This window comes from Protopterus annectens, chromosome 2.part2 (genome assembly GCF_019279795.1).
Source record: "Protopterus annectens isolate FY-2018-M chromosome 2.part2, PAN1.0, whole genome shotgun sequence".
In the NCBI taxonomy this organism is placed as follows: Eukaryota; Metazoa; Chordata; order Ceratodontiformes; family Protopteridae; genus Protopterus; species Protopterus annectens.
The window spans coordinates 984,112,539-984,131,806 of record NC_056730.1 but is presented as its reverse complement, the minus strand read 5'-3'; the positions used below and the strand labels follow the sequence as shown (position 1 = coordinate 984,131,806).

The 19,268-nt window shown below is 40.0% G+C and overlaps 1 protein-coding gene across 3 annotated transcripts in view; it reads right to left on the bottom strand.

The window, feature by feature from the left end:
* Positions 1-19,268, bottom strand: part of EFNA5 (ephrin A5) — a 907,471-nt gene that overhangs the window by 843,377 nt on the left and 44,826 nt on the right. The window lies entirely within an intron of this gene.

Here is a 19,268-nt window from a genome sequence, read left to right as displayed (position 1 = left end):
TTTTATTTCTGTTATTTTTTAAATGTAATCTGCGCAGCTGTTTTAATGTGTCAGAAAATCTCTTTAGTGAATGAGCTAATAAAACAAAAAAACAATACATGATTATATAAAATGGTGCATTATAAAATTTGTACTGTTTCTCACAGGCTTTTACCACAGTCTTTTCAATGTGTGCTAGGAATTCCTCATCCTCATGCTACTTATGTAAACTTTATTTTATCAGTGTGCTATGACTTCCTCAACCTCATGCTACTTGTGTAAACTTTCTTTTACTAGTGTGCTAGGACTTCCTCACCCTCATGCTACTTGAGTAAACTTTCTTTTACTGGTGTGGTAGGACTTCCTCACCCTCATGCTACTTGTGTAAATATTCTTTTACTGCTGTGCCAGGACATCCTCACCCTCATGCTACTTCTGTAGACTTTCTTTACTGGTGTGCTGTGACTTTCTCACCCTCATGCTACTTGTGTAAACTTTCTTTACTGGTGTGCTGTGACTTCCTCAACCTCATGGTACTTGTGTAAACTTTCTTTTACTGGTGTGCTATGACTTTTTCACCCTCATGCTACTTGCGTAAACTTTCTTTTACTGGTGTGCTGTGACTTCCTCACCCTCATGCTACTTGTGTAAACTTTCTTTTGCTGGTGGGCTAGGACATCCTCACCCTCATGCTACTTCTGTAGACTTTCTTTACTGGTGTGCTATGACTTTTTCACCCTCATGCTACTTGTGTAAACTTTCTTTTACTGGTGTGCTAGGACTTCCTCGCCCTCATGCTACTTGTGTAAACTTTCTTTTACTGGTTTACTAGGACTTCCTCACCCTCATGCTACTTCAGTAAACTTTCTTTACTGGTGTGCTAGGACATCCTCACCCTCATGCTACTTGTGTAAACTTTATTTTACTGGTGTGCTAAGACTTCCCCACCCTCATGCTACTTGTGTAAACTTTCTTTTACTAGTGTGCTAGGACTTTCTCACCCTCATGCTACTTGTGTAAACTTTCTTTTACTGGTGTGCTAAGACTTCCTCACCCTCATGCTACTTGAATAAGCTTTCTTTACTGGTGTGCTAGGACATCCTCATCCTCATGCTACTTGTATAAACTTTCTTTTACTTGTATGCTATGACTTCCTCACCCTCATGCTACTTCTGTAAACTTTCTTTTACTGGTGTGCTATCACTTTCTCACCCTCATGTTACTTGTGTAAACTTTCTTTTACTGGTGTACTAGGACTTCCTCACTCTCATGCTATTGTGTAAACTTTCTTTGCTGGTGTGCTAGGACTTCCCAATACTGCATGGGCAAACTTTCTTTTTACTCGTACACTATGACTTCCAAACACTGTATGCTACTTGTGTAAGCTTTATTTTTACTGGTACACTATGACTTCTTGATGCTACTTGTGCAAATTGTAAGCACAAGTGGAGGTACTCTGCAGGAAAAGGCATGCCCCCAGGGCTGTTTATGGAGATGCAATGCTGTACTTTTTTTGCATCATGGTTTAAGAAAGGAGAAGAACTAATCTGGTGTGTTTTTGCATGTTAGCACTACCAGCTCAAGTTGTGGCACAATGGAAGTGGCGGCAAAGCCCAGAATCCATAAACATGTCATGTCTGGAGCACAGGCCACTGTAATAAGGTTCGAGTAGACCCAAAGTATAACAGGGTGGGAAAAAATGGAAGAAACAGAATTGGAAAAGTGAAGGAAAAATATCCCAATTTCTCAGTCCTACACCACTCAAGAGTGAAGCTGTCAGACAAAGCTATCAGCTCTGTCAGAAGCCTGGCAGCCAGGAAATCAATTTTGTTTTCTTGTCCTAAATCCCGCTCATCATCTTCAATAATTCAGAGGTTTACTAATTCACCATCAAGCTTTTTAATTAGTCAGTGCTACAGTTGGGGGTGAAGAAAAATAGATAAATTGATTGGAACCTGCAGGAAAGATTAAAGAATGTCTCCTAAAGCATGTTAATGCAAATAAAACAAAACGCCTTACCTTTCACTGCCTCCTTCTGCACAGAAGGGCAGACAAAGTCTAGGTCACAACTATGACTGACAGAAGCTGGATTCCTAAACAAGCTAAAGTAAATGCCAAAAACCTTTTTATAAATGACATATAAGAAACATGAAACATACGGCTTGTACATTTAAATACATTTTAATTCTGAGCAGTCTGAAACATGCACATACACACACAGACACACACACACACACACACACACACACACACACACACACACACACACACACACACACAATGTGTACACTTTTTCAACAAAATACATTACACCAAGGGGAAAAAAATAGAAAATTTAAGGCATGGTTCATTTACTAGTTTGACACTTTAACAAGCTATATGGATATTTCCTTGAACTGCCATTTACCTTAAATTTGAAAGTGGGACAGGAGGGAACTGATGTGCCATTTAAATAATGTTGTGGTTTAACTATGGTCATATTCATGCAGTGCTGATTTAGTCAGGGCCAAGTCACACCAAGGTACAACTTTCACTTCAAAATCATGTATGCTTTAAGCTGAAAGGGCCTACTTCAGAAGCCGATGTACCTTTTTATATTACCTTTTTAAATATTTAATTTCACAAGTAGAAATGCACAGCCGTGAAATTGGATACAAAGGGCCTGCTGCCAACCCAATCAGACAGGCTAACTGCAAATGTTGCAAAGACAGTGATTATAAGCTTAATTAACAAGAAACGTTCTACTGTTACATGCTTGCTGTAGCTCAACAGACAAATGTGACTGATCTGGGGAAGTAAGCAAGTCTTTAATCGGGGAATCAGAGATGGCAAAGTGCAGTTTAATAACCATTATTTTCTGGTAATAAAGATGTAAACCATACACCTGTGCACCACAGCAGACTTCATCAGTGGGGAGGCATATGTGTGTGTATATTACAAAATGGAGTTACACAGTTCAGCTAAAGAGAAAGTACATGTTATCAAACAGCATAATATTCAATTCTGGACTCAACTGACATGCCTGCACAAACTGACAGCAACCATCTGAAACATGTTTCTAATGAATATAAATGGCTTTTTCAGGCCCACAATATATTTAGTGTGGCTATTTTACTCTGTACAAATCACTAAATTAAAATCAAACCTGATATACTTATCCTCTCCAGCTCTTTTCAGAATCGAGACTCTGTACTATCTAGACTTTGCTGAACATAACTGCTACTTTTGATAACCTCTTCTTATCATAAGATCATTGGAGGTTACTAGGCTAACGACCCTGGAGCCCTTACAAGCCTAGTCAAGTTCAACCCATGTTCCCATGGGTGCCTGGTTCAAGCAGACACTAAAATCAATACCTATTGCCCCCTGTCCAAGAGGGACACAGGTAAAATCCCCAGGGAGAATTTCCAGTTACCCATCCAATCGTCCAAATTGTGCTTAAAATGGGCCAACGAGGGGCTTTTTTAACATGAATAGGAAGCTTGTTCCAAAGGTGGAGCAACTTTTGTGAGACAAATCTGTATCTGTAGCAAGTTCTGTCGATGTCACATACCAGGTTAAGGTCCTTTGAGTGAGTGATCCATGTGCCATTTGACTTGCAAATGTGCAGCATTTCCATCAAAGCTGGGTCAGCGATTGCTCTATATGTAAGGAACAGGTCACCTCTGAGCAGTCTGTATGACACAGAGTAAAGTGACAATGATTTCAGTCTGTCCACATAAGGCAGATCTTGAAGACTCTGAATTTTCTTCGTAAGGAACCTTTGTGGTCTCTCCATTTGCTGCAGGTGTTTGGAAAGGAACATACCAAAGGGAGCATTGTACTCTATTATTGGCATGATAAGGGAAGAGTACAGGGGGGTTATAACCTCTTTTTGTCTGGAGGCAATGCCCTTACTTATGAGATGAGCAATATAAAATGCTCTTCTTACCACTGTGGAGACATGGTGATCGAAGTTAAGATTGCTGTCATCCAATATGCCCAGCTCTCTCACCACTGACTGCGTGCTTAGGGTATTGCTACTGATGTGGCACTAAGGAACACCACCCTTGCCAAAGGGGGTGATAATGCATTTTTTTGCATTACGTTTAAGACCATGACTTTAGTACCAGTCATTAGTCTGTGTAAGACCTTCTTGCAGGATGTTGATATCGCCAGGGGTTTCAATAATCGCTCCCAGTTTACAGTCATCAGCAAACTCTGTCATCCACAGCCATGTAGTTTTAGCCTGCACTTCAGACAAGTAGAAATCTGAACAGCAGGGGGTGCCAGAACCGATCCCTGTGGAACACTATTGGTTATGGGTCTGCTGGATGACATGGAGTCCCCTATTTTTACAGTATAAGTTCTATCGGTGAGCCAGCTTGCAACCCACATGACAATATATGGGTCAAAACCCAGCTGGGTGAGTTTATCAATGATGCCTGAGTGGAGGATTATGTCAAAGGCCTTCTCTTCTTCACTACATATTTACAGCGGACAGCACACTTCCCATCTCTCTGCATTCTTCTCATTTGTCCCTAAAACTGTCATATACAAATCTAGTGTACCAACATGGTTAACAGAAACAAATACAAATAATAAATACAAAGATATAAAGTATGCTTGCTTAAATTACAAACAGACTGCATTCAGGGAGAAGCATTTCCAAATACAAGGGAAAAGCAAGTTACTTTTTGCCCAAACTACAAATTGCAAAAGTGACATTTTATCCTGCAGACATACATCTGAAGTTATATTTCAAAGAACAACAAATATATGAGCAGCCTATTGGGGGGGGGAGGCATGCTGGAATTTTAAAAGCAATTGCTATTCTAAAAAAGAAACTTGAAAAGTACACAACTGATACAAAGGAAAGAAAGCAGCCAAATTGCTGTCCATGTCCTACAGTTCAGTGACTGATTCATATCTATGCAGGGTGGGAGTGAAAAGTAAATTTTCACTCACATTAATCTCTTTTCGTACTATATGAGTTCCAAACAATCGGGGAAATTAATACTTTGCCACCTGTAGAGCTACACATTCAACATTTTTGTTTTTTATTGTAACAACTACACTTCCTGCTCTCTGATTTAGATAATAGCTATGCAGATTATCTATATAAAGTGCCTGTGTCAGCAATGTTTGTGAAATCAGTCAGGGTCAATAACTGCACCATCCTGAAGACATTCATCTAAATTCATCTTACTGTGAAAAGATCCCGGGGTAGCCCCCAGTACTGCTACAGGAGGGAATGCAAAGCTCAAGTCTTTCTACATGTCAGTCCATGTAAACTAAAATAAACACCTACATTTCACAGGATTTTTCTTCCACGGGAGGGGGGTCCTTGCTAAGTAACCATTATAACACAATAACGTGTCAAAATACCTGTCAACACTGACAATTTGATTCCCTCTAAGGGAAAAAAGGAATCCTTTTGAAGTTTATTTTTATTTTATTTATCCTTTATAGCCTGAGTAAGTCCCACTAAGATAGTAGCCTCTTTTCAGGGGAGACCTGAAGTTGATGGTTTACAATGCAGCATCAGTCAAACGAGATTAGTAATCCACTAACTTGGAGCTGCAATTTACTCTTACCCATTGCAAAGAGCAGTATGCTATGGTGCATCACATCCTACAAAAAGGGCAGATAGGGCCCTGACCAACAAATGCACTCATCAAACAAGCTTTTTCAAGGAGCAACTTCCATTTTGATCTGGATGTCTGGATGTCTTTCAGCTTTTCCCCGTTAGAGGTCGCCACAGTGGATCTCCGGTACACTTATGAATGGCAGTGATTTTTTACGATGTCGAGTTGCCAGCCTGGCACCCAACCTTCAGAGAAGGCACTCCCGCACATGAACGCACCTACCTGCATGTCTTTTAAATTTCGGTTGATTGCAGGAAGGACATGGAGACTCCACACAGAAGGCACTCCAGCCGAGAATCGAACCAGAGAGCCTCTTGCTGTGAGGCCACAAGCTAACCTTTCCACCACATACGGACCCTAAAGGTTAACAGAAAGCTTTAAAAGAACATGAAAAGCTACACAACTGATACAAAGGAAAGAAAGTAGCCAGAAGTGAAGAAAATCTAAATGATACACTGACATATTCTGATTTCATTTGTGCCATGAGATATGATAAGAAGAGACTTCAATAAAAGCATATCTTCTTCATAAATTAATATTCTATTTATTGCATTAACTGGGTTAGCCAGTTCAGCACCATCTCTTTCAGACAGAACTATGGGAAAAAGAGCTGCTCATAAAAGTAAATATATAATGTGGCATCAAACGCTCTGGAGCTCTGGCTACAGGACTAATCCCATTGGTGAAAGGCCTACTTAACACTCAAAACTTGCAATGCTGCAAACGCCTTCTACATAAATGATGCTCTGCTAGCCTGGAATGCTCTAGTTCTTTCCAGCTCTAAAACAGCATTGATGGAACTGATGACTTCAGACTACTTTTAGTGCTCCTGAGGTAAAAAAAAAATATATATATATATATTTTCTTTTCCTTTAACTGTCTTTCAAAGTGCAACTGCACAATTTCCATCCCTCATATAGCACCAGCTGTGATCTGTACCAATGAACTACACTTCCATCTAACAAGTAACATAAACTAAGCAGCCCCAATCAGAGATAACTATATTGGGGAATGTAAAAATAAGTCAGTTTGGTGGAATGCCAGCATTAATAAGCTCTAAAATAAAAGGGAAAAACGCTGATTCAGGTCAATAATAAAATCTGCCAACATTACTGAGCATCTAAATAATGAACAAAAATCTGAAAGTTACCATAAAAAGATCAAAGAGAAGCACAAACTAAAACTAGCATCTGAAGCCAGGGATTATCATAAATCCTTCTTTAACTTCATCAGATGATGAAGAAGTAAAATATAGCAATGCAACAAACTAATTCATAATTGCACTACCCACTCCGACTTTGAAGATACTGTTAATATCCTTGCTAAGAGACTTAGTGCCAACTTCACAACAGAAGCCTGAAAGTTACACATATTCTCCGAGTCCCTTCCACTTACAAGATTATTATGGAATATGTATTAGCTGTACTTTTTAAAACTAAAAATAACACCTCTACGGGACTGACAATAACCTGGTTACCTTAATCAAAAGTACGAGATGTGCCATCTCTGTAGCCCTTCCTACAACTGTTAAGCTTAAGTACAGCCACAAGGTATGTTCCCAAGTTACAGAAAATGGTCATCATTATGCCCCTTCATAAAGGGGGCCCAACTTAGATCCTAGGAACATAAGACCCACCAACTTAACAAACCTACTTTACAAAGCCATAGAATGTATAATATCTGATTTTCTAAGCACAGAAATTAAAAGAAAAATGCAGCAATGATATAGTTTGTTAAAGGGAAACCTTATCTACTTAATTTTGTAAACTTTTTCCAGGAAGTCACTGAATCAGAAGATATGATCCATGTGGTTCATACGACATACCTGGTTCTGGCTAAGGCATTTGACACTATTCCCTATGCTGGAACTGTAAACAGCTTAATGGCCTAAATGCATATTCTTATGTCATAAAGCTGGACAGAAATCTGGCTGACAGACAGAACCCACATAGATAAAGTAGCAGAATTAAAATGGTGGCTACAAACATTTCCAAGGATCAATACTCAGGCCCCTTCTGTTGAATATCTACTTTTCTGCTCTTTAAACCACTAAACCAGACAGCTGGACTTTGTTATTCACTCAGCATATAGTGCCATCTTACTACAGTAAGGCCAAACAATACAAGTCAATAGTGAATAAGAAATAGGCTTAAATTTAATGTAAAGAAGTGTAGCATTGTCACTGTTGGCAAGAAAAAATATTAACAGCAGCTTATACTGTATATAGCACCCCACTCCAGACTGATACAGTCATTAGAGATCTCGACCTTCATAAACAACTTCCTACCCTTTGAACACCATTTAGTAACAGTAGTCGGGAAATGCTTCTATCTAGCCAAATTAATAACTAAACGTATCTCATTCAAGTCAAAAAAAGTTATTCCTTTTATATTCTGCCCTCATTGGAGCAGTTATACATAAAATTCCCTTTTTAGTATGTATATATTCAAACACATCATACAGCAAGAAAGACCTCCAAAGGTTTCAAACTAAAAAGATCACTGGACTAAAGACCCTCAGTTATCAAGATAGTGCTGTTGAGGTGCCTTACAAGAGTAAGTGCCGTGTAAGCTCTATGCATCTATTAATCAATGAATCATATTGCCTACTTGAAATCTTCACCATCTGTCTTCATTCTGCCAAGTCTTTCCTTTTCACTTATTTTCATATATATTATGTAATTCAGTGAGCCCAAAAGCCATATTTGTTCAGATAGGCTGATCAAATAAGTACCACATGGGAAAAAAAAATTCTACCTGCAGAGAACCACCTTAAGTGCCTTATTTGTTTAGGACCTTCATGTGATACAAAAATGTGCATTGTTTGGGGGTGGGGCAATGAAGCCACTAAAGTATAACCATAAGAACGCCTTAGAGAATTACTTGGTATCTCAAGCAGGAAGTACCTCATTGAAGCCTAACTTTCAATTTCTTGAAATGTTAGCTCCCTGCTAAGAAAAAAAAAATATCAAAATATCACCGTTTTGGAAAAAGGAAGTAATAAAACTACCTTAGAGTTCCTGCTTTTCTGAAGATAATTCTTTCTGCTTACCACTATGAGTGTGGTAGACATCTACAGACAGACCCTGGAAGTTTCTTCTTCTGGGCCTAAATCTGTGTTTTCTTCCACACCTGTATACCCTTCTGTGGAAGCAGAAATAAGGCCTACTTGTATTATTTATTTCTAGTCTCTGGTCAGATAAATGCCCATCTTCATTAAGGAGGTTGATTATAACAGGCTGGCAGGCTACTATTAAATACCCAGAAGTTTCTGCCACACAGTCTTAAGACCATGTCTTCTTGGAGATCTGCATTAGTCATATCCCACACCTCTATTCAAGCAATGGCCCCTGAACAACAGATATGATTCCCCCAGGCTTTGGTGAGACAGGTGTCAGTCCCCCTCTAAGACATGTTTTAGCAATGCCATCAGGACATATTCATCCCTATTTTTTTATTGAAGGGTATGATCATAATCCAGCCAGGGTGCATTTTTCATTAAGCTCTGTTTAACACACCCACCATTTACCCCAACCTGTGCCCTCCCAATCCCCTTTCAGATTTTCATTAACCAAATAGCAGCCAACACCTCTTCCCCATCTCCTACCATTTAAATAAGCTGGACAGCCTTTGGTATCTGACTCTCTACCACAAAAATTCCGAAGAGGAGACAGAGACTATAATGAGCAAATGGCTGAGTGCCAAGGGAGTCTAAGAAAATTTCCAAGGACCTGGATAAAGAGGAAGGAGCCTTCCCTTCCCCTTTCCCTGTGGAAACAAATCTGGAAATGCATTAAAATGAATGTTGGGGGGGGTCAATGACACAATTCTATCTCTTCAGAGTAGCATTCAAAAGACTTACAGGCTCACACAGCAATCCTATACTGTGGTCCTATAGGGGATAATGCACATAACAATGTCTAGCAAATACTGTGGTCCTATAGGGGATAATGCACATAACAAAGTCTATCAAAACTTAGATCATAATGATACTGGGTCTCCAGGCCAAAGAAAAGTGGACTATACTTTTCACCCCTTCAGGCATTGTTCTGTCTGGTTGGAGGCTCACAGACTAAGAATGCAGCATACGCTATAATGTCCAAAGAGAAATCCCTTTCCTCAAGTTCCAGCCATCCATCCTTAGGAAAATGATTCATGAGCTATAAAAGAACAGGAAGTGGGATCTTTAGAAAAGGGTAGGCGCAAATTACATAGAAAAATGGGAATTGTGAGAACAATACATGCAAACCAATGTTTTGGAGGAGGAATGAGGTTTAAAATGCTATTAAAAAAGTTCTGCGCGATGCAGGTATCTGACCTGTTCCCAAAGCAACACAAAGATTAAGAGAAGATCTTGAATAACAAATAATGAAAAATCATCAATCAGTTGTAAATGGTAAGTAGTAAATAAAATAAAAAAAAAAGGTCCTCAACTCTCAGAAATGTTCCTTCCTCAAATAAACGGAGGTAGATGCGAAGATTTCACCACAAAAAGCTTTAATCCACAGATGTAAAACGCCAACAAATATTAAACTATTAAAAAAAAGCAAACACTGTTACAACACAACACGCCTGGTTCTTCACCTTGTAACAAACAAACAAAACACTGTTGCAACACAACATGTCTGGTTCTTCACTTTGTAACAAACAAAACACACTGTTTCAACACAACATGTCTGGTTCTTCACTTTGTAACGGTTTTTTTTTTTTTTTGTGATTTTGGTGAGTTGGAGGAGAGCTTTGTTTGTTTGGTCATATGCTGCACTTCCAATGAAACAATGCAGAGGGCGTACTGCAGTCTGTGAAAAAATGCTTGATGAGGAGTTCAAAGAAAGGCTGAAATTTCAGGTATTCATTGCATCAACACAACCTCTGGCAACCTGTTGATCCGCACAGCCTATGATGACATAGACATGTCTGCTAGGGCTGCAAGATCTAGTATTTCCATTTTCTGGCACTCCTGGCTCTAACATACCACTATCACCAAATATGTCAGTACACCCTAAATAAAAATAAACAAACAAATAAATAAATGAATAATCTCCCCTTCAGAGGTTCCCTTCTTTTTGTACTGAAGATGAACAATACTGTCAAGTCTATGAAGAAGAAACAGTAGGCACTTACAATTGCAGGCATAATGTTCTCGCTTCTGCACTGACCACTTTGCAGACTGCAAACAAACCAACAAAGTTCTTGTTTCTGCCAGACTTTGTAAGGTCAGCAGAATTATGCAGAACAGGAAAAACAGCAACTCTCCAGCACTTTTTCCCAGCAAAGATGCTGGTCCAAAGGATGGGGTCCTGGACATTTTCAGGTTGGCTGAAAGCACCCCTTGGTGGCTGGCATCACTCTGCTCCCTGTAATCCTGAACTGGATTGCTTATTTTAATGACATTGAATAGATAGTCCTACTTTTTTTATTTATTTTCTTCTGTATTTCCTCAGGATGAGACTGGAATTGGTCTACCATGATCAGTGTTTTACTCTAGTTAACAAATTAAAATACTTATTTTATTATTTATTTTATTTAACATTTGTTTATCAGGATGGTCCGACTGGACAACAGTGTCCATTTTCAGTGGAGGCCCGTGGAGAAAAGCACCAGCAAACAACATTTTTACTAATACATGTCTAGTACAGCAAAGAAAAGGTTTACTATACAGCTTATATGTATCTACTTACAGTCTTAGCAGAGATCAGTAAAGCAAGTTATATATGTAGGAGAATAATCAACAAAAATATATACAGAAGAAATGAGATTAACACAAAGTACAAATACAGTACAGCATGTCTTAGATTTTCTTAAGCCTTTACAGTACATTTATTATGTCATCTAACAGAATACAGTTCATAACTGTGAAGAAGATGAGGGAACATAGGTAATGGAGAAGGAGGTTACAGGAGTTATAGAGGGGATAGACGTGTAGTTAGAGGTTATATATGAGTGAGGGAAGGGATATAGGTAAGGGAGGAGGAGGTTACAAGGAGTTATAGAGGGGATAGACGTGTAGTTAGAGGTTATATCTGAGTGAGGAAGACAAGGAGATATAGGTAAGGGAGGAGGAGGTTACAGGAGTTAGAGTGAACAGAAGTGTAGTTAGAGGTTGTTATATCTGAGTGAGGAAGACAAGAGGATATAGGTAAGGGAAAAGGAGGTTACAGGAGTTATAGAGTGGATAGAAGTGTAGTTAGAGGTTATATCTCAGTGAGGGAGGGGATACAGGTAATGGAGGAGGAGGTTACAGGAGTTATAGAGGGGATAGACGTGTAGTTAGCGGTTATATCTGAGTGAGGGAGGGGATATAGGTAAGGGAGGAGGAGGTTACAGGAGTTATAGAGTGGACAGAAGTGTATTTAGAGGTTATATCTGAGTGAGGAAGACAAGGGGATATAGTTAAGGGAGGAGGAGGTTATAGGTGTTATAGAGTGGATAGAAGTGTAGTTAGAGGTTATATCTGAGTGAGGGAGGGGATATAGGTAAGGGAGGAGGAGGTTACAGGAGTTATAGAGTGGATAGAAGTGTAGTTAGAGGTTATATCTGAGTGAGGGGAAAGTTATCCAGGGTTATTACATGGGCAAAGCCAGCTAGATATTAGGTGATCTTTTAGAACTTTCTTAAACTTGGTGGTGCTGGAGGTGGAACAAATATCAGTGGGTAGGGAATTCCAGACATTTGTGATACTGTTTGAGTATAGTAAGTCCCCAGCATTAATGCTACTTTTAGTGATGTTTACTTGTTTTTTGTTACTGGAGCACAGGGTCTGGTTATTGGAATAATGAGGTAGCAGGCCTTTGATAACAGGTGTTCAGTGGGCCATCTAGAGCTGGTTAAAAGTTAGGTTGGGGAATTCCAGCCATGAGAGTTCTTTGAGAGCATGACAGTGATGGGATCTGTAGCTGGTATCTGTAGCAAACTTTGCTATTTTATTATACCAGCTATCTTGTTTGTTTGTGTAAGTTTTCTTGAGGTTAGTAAGGATAAGAGACGCATATAGGAGTGTGGAGAGAAGGTGGGTTCTGGCAATGGAGATTTTCGATTTGTCTGTGAAGAAAAGTTTGTTCCTGTACAGGCTACCCATATTTTTGTGGACATTCTTGATTGTTTAATTTATGTGAAGATCAAAGTTCATGTTTTAATCTATTACTACTCCCAGGAGTATGGTGCGGGAGATTGGGGTAATGATGGTATTGATTGCTGAGGTGATTTTGAATAGTGAAGAGGGGTCTGGGAAACTTGTATAGTGAAACAGGATGAGTTTTGTTTTGTTGAGATTTGGTATTAACTGGGCATTGGTTAGCTAGGTTTCTCCTAGACAGACAGAAAAATAGATAGATAGATGGATAGATAAATAGACAGATAGGTAGACAGATAGATAGACAGATAGATAAATAGATAGATAGTTTAGACAGAGTTAAATAAATATAATGATCCACATTTCTGAGTAGAGGCAATATAACCCTGTGAAACAGCATTAAGTTATCCATAAAAATTCTCACATTTCTAACAGCTATGGCTTGGTCAAGTATTAATACTATAACTTTTAAATATGACATAATCTTCATAATGTGACAATGTTGTGGATATGTGTAAGTTCAGAAACATGAAACATGTGAGATTGAGATACTATTCTATTATGATAGCATGGGTAGGCCTATGGAAACATTTTAACCACAATTCAGTTTTCTTATATAGCTTTACATTTTTGGCAAAAGGGTTCATTAGTACACTACTGTAGTATAGCTTTTTAAAATTCATATGGGCTAGTTATGCATCTTGCTTATAGGTTCATAGGTTCATACTAGGCTATCTGCCCTAGGGCATTTATAAGCCTAGCCAGAGTGTGTTTGGCTTTCGCCACCCATTTTAAATTAATTTTGCTATGCCTTTTTTTGAGGTTAGTATACTGTGCCTCTGTCTAACAGTGACACAGAAGTGATAGCCGGGGTAAACCTACGATCTCCCATCCACTCATCAAGATTCTTCTTGAAGAGAGTCAATGTGGGACTCTGCCTAACCTGGACTGGGATTTTATTCCAGAGTGAAGGGAGCCTCTGGGTTATGAATCTGTCCCTCCAGCATGTCCTATTTATTTCAGTGCTGAGGTTCAAGTCTCGAGCACGAGCTCGATGGGATTCGATTTTCTGAGGTGCAGCATGTCCATTAATTTCGGGTTGGACATGGCTTTATACGTCAGGCACAGATCGCCTCTGAGCAGGCGGTATGCCACTGAGTAGAGCTGGAGTTTCTTTAACCGGGCAGCATATGGCATCTGTTTGAGCCCTTTAATCCTCTTGGTGAGGTACTTTTGGGGTCTTTCCAGTTGCTGCAGGTGTCTGGTAAGGTACATCCCAAAAGGGGCATTGTACTCAATTATGGGCCTGATGAGGAATGAGTAAAGAGGCACGATGACCTCCTCTGATCTAGATGTGAATCCCTTCATGATTAGGTGGGCTATATAAAATGTTTTTCTAACCACTTTGGCCACGTGGTTGTCAAATGAGAGATTGCTATCAACTTGGGTCCAAAGGTCCCTAATGAGTTCTTCTGTACTTAATGGATTACCACCTATGTGGTAATTTGTGGGCACTTTGTTTTTGCCAAAGGGGATGACTATACACTTTTTGGCGTTTAGCTTGAGGCTATGGCTCTAGCACCAGTTGTCTGTTTCTATGAGGCACTTTTGGAGGATGCTTGTGTCGGCTGGAGAGTTGATTATAGTGCCCAGTTTGAAGTCATCTGCGAACTTGGTCAGCCACAGTCCTTCCGTGTTGGCCTGTACCGCCGAAAAATATATACCGAACAAGAGAGGTCCCAGAACTGAGCCTTGTGGGACGCCACTTGTAACTGGTTTGGAGTATGACATGGCTCCAGCAATTCTAACCATGTGGGTTCTGTCCTTGAGCCAGTTTGCAACCCATCTAGTGACACAGGGGTTTATATTTAAGCTGGTGAGCTTATCTATAATGCCCGAGTGGGGTATTGTATTGAAGGCTTTTGCGAGGTCCAGGTAGGCTGTGTGGACCACCTTCCCCTCGTCAATGGCCTTGGTGACTGTTTCAAAGAAATCGACCAGGTTTAAGAGGCAGGATCTGCCCTTAACAAAGCCAAACTGGCTAGGATCCAGTGTCTGTAGGTCCCCAATATCTTTATTTATGAGGTCCATGATGATCCTTTCCATAGCTTTGCAGACCAAGCTAGTCAGGCTTATGGGGCGATAGTTTCCAGGATCCGTTGAGGCACCACCTTTGTGGAGAGGGACCACTGTTGCTGTACGCCACTCTTTGGGTACATATCCTGTAGTAAGGCTAAGATTGAACAGTAGTTTTATGTTTGGGTTTAGCTCTTCTTGGAGTTCATGTAGGAAGCAGCCCGGGACACCATCTGGTCCCATTGGTGCTGTGTTTTTTGCTTTGGAGAGGGCGGCTCTTACCTGAGCATCTGAGATGTCAGGGGGGCAGCACTCTGTTGGGATAGATATTTGCCCTTTTGGTGGGGAGGGGGGGGAGAAGTTTGCACTGAACCTGTCAGCTAGGATGTTGGCAATGTCTGTGGGCTCTGTGTATTTTTTGTCATTTTGGACCAATTCTGAGCATATCTGGGAATTTCCACCCAGGTTCCTAACATAACTAAAGAAAGCCTTGTGATTATCCTTAGTGTCCTGTGCAATTTTTTCTCTCGAAGATGACCTTAGACGATTTTATGAGTGCCCATAGTTTTTTGCTAATACTGATCAGAGATGCCTTCCCTTTTTGGGATTTTGCTCTATCATGTAGTAGCTTCCTCCTTCTATTGTATAGTTTGTTTATGGCTGGGGTCCACCAGACAGGACGTCTGCCTTTGGAGGATTGGGTCTTGGTTTTATTTGGGATTGCATGATCCATGCATTCCTGAAGGTGTTCATAGAATGCGTTTATAAAGGATTCTGCGGTCTGGGCCATATTTCCCACAGGCCCGGGGGCTTTGAAGGATTTCGCCTTGGTTTTGAGGCATGTGAAATTTGCTTTAGAGAAGTTTTTCACTGTGGTTTTCTGGGCAGGGGGTGGGGTCGGGATGTGAATATCCAGTGAGATTAGTTTATGGTCTGATCTTACCAGTGAGGGATACACTTCTGGTCTGGAGCATAGTGTCCCCATGTTGGTGATGATCAGGTCCAGTATGTTTTCCCCTCTTGTGGGAGTGGTAACAAGTTGTTCCATAGCATTTGAGTTTATAAATTCTAGGAACCTTTGGGCTAGGGTGTTGAAGCTAGAGTAATGCTCCCAGTCTATGTTTGGGTAGTTGAAGTCGCCCAATATAATGGTGTTTGGAGAGACCTTCATATTTTCCAGTATTCTCAGGAAGGCCGAGTGGGGTTCCTGTGTTTGGGAGGGTGGTCTGTAGCAGGCTATAAACTGGAAGGCAGTTTTACCCACAGTTAGTTGCACATGGATAGTCTATGATGCTTCATGCTGTGCCACCAACCTGGAGGTGTGGGTATCTTTGACGAATATTGGTACTCCCCCTCCTTTTGTGGTTCGGTCCAAGTTTTGGGGGCGAAAAGCATGGTATGAGGTATAACCTGGTAGTGCTGGGGTGCTCTCGGGAGCCTTGAAACAGGTTTCTGTTACTGCACAGATATCAATGTTCTCCATGCTAAGGAGAGTTTCGAAAAGTGCATCTTGAGGTTTAGACTTCTGGCGTTGAGTAGCATTAATCTTAGTTTCTTATCCCTTGTGATACCTATGGAGGTGGGTTTGTCTTTTGAGCCTTGCCTAAAAAAGGCACTATGGGGGTAGCAAGAGCCTTTGCCAATATCCGAAAGCCCAGGGGTGACAGGTGCAAGCTGTCCCTAGCGAAGCATGGTGGCAGAGGTAGGTTATGAGAAGAAAATGGCTTTTGGTTACTTGTCATCAGTTTGATTGGCTATTGCAGGAAATTGTAATTGGTATAATGATGCTGATCTCAAGTTTCCTACTGGGTTGACACCAGGTTAGCAGGCTTGAGAGGTCGGGACTGGGATGTGAATACTGACACGAATGATTAAAAGTAAACTGATACTTGATGATAAAGGTAAAATAATGACAGGATTTTAACATATATCTACCCCAGTCTGAGCATTATATCACAGTGACTGCAGTATTTTGGGACTCATGCTGCACATAAACTGAACTATTTATTATATGCCATTTTGTGTGTACAGCAAATATGTCTTTTGAGGTTCCCCATGACCACGGAACTATATAATAATTCTGATATCGAGACAGTTCTATTACCTGTGCGACATGCTTCATGTGTTAGCTGGTGGTTTTATGTCAGCACATTACAAAACACAATCAGTTTGGATTTGATCAAATCACAAATTTGAACCAGTTTTAGTTTCAGCACACAGAAGGAGGTGGTATAGCATTTTCACCCTTTTATTTTGCTTCATTTCTTCCTTAAATTGAGCATCTCAGTTCTCAAAAGACAATACTAATGGAAAGGATAAGTGCCTTAACAGCTGTGCAAACAAAGGTAAATATAAAATTAGTGATGTCACTTTTCCCTAGAGTTTGGAAGCTTGCATTCAGATCTGCTTACCACAGACCTAATATCTGCACACATGCCAACAGTTTTCTGTTTTTTTTTTTTTAGCACACATTGATAAAACACTTAACTGTTTTTACTGGTCATCACAAAAGATCACCAACAACCACTTGGCACCCACTTCAGCCACTCTCTAAAAACAGCCTTCTGATAACATCAGGCATGTGTGCGTCTGTGTGTGTGTGTGTGGGGGGGGGGGGGGGGGTTATTTCATCATTAACACCAGTGTATACTTAGGAAGACCACATGCAGTAAACATATTTATTCTGTAGGTATGGTCACATTAATGGGAAATGGTAAACAATATACCTACAAACCCAGTGGCATTCACTTCTGTGGTATAAATTCCTTAGGAATATGTGACTGTGAACTAAACACTAATCCATATCAAAACACTTAGCCTCCAAACACTAGTTTTATGGACTGGAAGTATTGTGGTAAGTGATGAGTGGCCCCTGCCACAGATATGAATGCAGAATCCTTGATAAAGCACAAAACCCATAGTATATATGCAACAAGATAGCTAAATGCTCTGAGATATGGCACTTCTCAGTCATTAGGTCAAACAGCTCTAGCTTTACAGTACAGTGAAAAAAACATCAGCGAAAAAAGATCCATAATCACATGCCATCATTTGTAATATCAATAAATGCTATTGTACTGTGCTGCCCTCATCCCAACCATAAATGTTTCACAACCTTCTGGGAACCCCAGACAGATTATCAAGGAGTGAATTCAAATTGAGTTAAAAGTCATATGGTAATTGTCTGCAGTATCATTCTAAGCCTGGATGTATAACAATATGCACTTTGGTAAGTTACCCAGTCTGGTCATCCTGGAATGGATCTTCATAGCATGATTTCTACACAAACATGTGTGTGTGTGCGTGAGACTATACACGTGCACAGGTATCCTGTGATATTCTGGAACCCAACCCAGAATTTGTTTCTCTTACTCGTACCCAGTGAATATTGGGATAGGTTATAACTTCCCTGTGGCCCAGAAATAGGTAACGCAAGTAACTGAAGAATAAAACAAATGTTAATAATTACATAAAAATGCAATGCAGTAAGAACTTCTTTGACTCTGTAGAAACAAAAGAAAAAAAAATCTGCCAATCAAGACGCGATGACAAAAACCCTCAGAAGCCATTATAATAGGTAATGCTCAACATATGAGACAGTAAATATTACTAGTCTTGTTAGAAAAGCTTTGAGATTTTACTCCTGAAATACATAACACAATTTTCATAGCTAAAGAATATTGGCATTGTATGCAAGGTGACATTTTTCTTAATAGTTTTGTGAAACTCGGGTCTAAGGTAAGTAGCAGTAAGTCGAAGATATCCATGAGAAATACCCATGCAGGAAGCAGTCATTTCTGATTAAAATACCAATTAAAGAATGCAAAAAGCACATTCACTCTGAGTGCAGGCATGACTGTGAAGTGATTACTGATACCCTCAGTACTTACTACCAGCTCACCACTTTTGTGCAGCTGTTGAAGTAATATAGCCAGAAGTTTTTTAACTCCAGCAAAAGGGTGGCAAATCAGCTTTGCATGCAAAAAGGACACAGTGACCATGCAAAGGAAGCTCACTCTAGCCCCATGCATACCACATGCATAGGTTTTAGCAGGAATGCTGACCACTCAGCTACTGGTGTATTACACTTTCCACACATGTAATTAAAAAGTACCTTTCGAAAAACAACTTTGCACTTGGAAAAAAGTCCACCCTAACAAAAGTGCTCTCTAGTGTAAATGTCTTCGTCAGTCCCTCACACGCTTCAGTTTCCATTATGAAACTTTGGTCTCAAGACATTTACACAGCTTGTTTCTTCACTTAGAACCGAGCTTTAAATACAGTGCCTTATAATTTTACTAAAGCACATGACAAGTAGATTTTTTTTTTGTTAATGAGAGTTCTCAGGTGTATGATACCATGAGTCAGCAGCTTTGTTGTGATTTGAAGTAGAGAACTTGTTTTAGTTTCCATAATGTCACTGTACTGTGATTACACACACACATGCACGCACACACCCTGGGGTTTTAGTAAATAATCCTCTCAGCCTTGCATGTCTACTGAAGAAGAATCTAG